Below are 1363 nucleotides of genomic sequence, written 5' to 3' on the forward strand. Positions count from 1 at the left end.
TTAGATTTGAGATGGGTGTTGACAAAATGAGGGCTAGATATTAGTTGATGCCATGATTTCGAAACAGACATACATTTCAATAGAGACTTTGTGGGAAGCCTTAAGAGAATGTTTGTTGTGATTTCATTTGGGAGTATCGAATCATTATTTATATTAAAAATAAAATGATACCATGAGAGAAGAAATTTAAATAGAAAAGTCTGATGAATCCAATCCCGAAAAGCAAGAAAAAAAAACATGGTCGAATATTTTTCACTGAAGTGAGCAATTTCTTCTATGAAGTTTTTCACTAAAATTGTGTTCTCTTAAAATGACTTTGTCTGACTCATGTATTTATGCAGAAAATAAGATAAGGAAGAATTTAAAGAGATTCAACATGATCCAATATGTATTATATATATATTTAGAATAATTTTAATCATGTATAAATTGTATTAGTATTTTTCTATTAAAGGGGTTCATCCTCTTTGGATAATTCCACCAATAACTTTAATGTATTTCTATATTTGAATGTATGATATATATGAGTATGAAATAGAGGGAGTACATTAATTGTTTTTCCTTAAAAAATCGTAAATAGAACAATTTTCATCCTCTTTGGATAATTCCACCAATAACTTTAATGTATTTCTATATTTGAATGTATGATATATATGAGTATGAAATAGAGGGAGTACATTATATGTTTTTCCTTAAAAAATCATAAATAGAACAATTTTATTAATTTACTATTTATGAATCAAATCAAATTAGCATAATACATAAATATGACTTTTAACTTGGCCTCATTTCACATTTATGCCCTCCAACTTTGGTTGTGCACAAGTAGACACTTAAACTTGTATAACATAGACATATATCCAATTATATACTTCTATTCACTTGTTTCCAAACATACTTTTAGATATGCCAATAGTAGTAGCATTTTTCTCATAGTTGCATGCCGTACAATTATTGTTACTCCTACTAAACATCACTTTATTTAGTTATTGTTATCGCTCCTGTTTTCGGAATGCTTTTTTATGTTTCTGAAATTCTATGTTATGCATTCCCTGTTATTTGCTATGTCCTCTTTACTTTTGTGTTTTCTTTTTAGCTACTTTGATGTGCATTACTTGAGTCGTAGATCTTTCGAAAATAGTCTTCCTACCTCCACGAGGTAGGAGTAAGATCTAAGTACACTCTATCATCCTCATACCTCGTTGTGGTACTGCACTGAGTTTGTTATTATTGTTGGCTCAATGCGAAGATGAATTATATGGATGTATAATTGTCCTTTCTTTGATTTGTCAAAATGGACAAGTAAAAAAAGGAAAAGTGGACAAGTAATTAGGGACATAGGAAGTATTATGATATGCGATGC

Source organism: Solanum tuberosum, unplaced genomic scaffold (genome assembly GCF_000226075.1).
Source record: "Solanum tuberosum cultivar DM 1-3 516 R44 unplaced genomic scaffold, SolTub_3.0 scf00282, whole genome shotgun sequence".
Lineage (NCBI taxonomy): Eukaryota > Viridiplantae > Streptophyta > Magnoliopsida > Solanales > Solanaceae > Solanum > Solanum tuberosum.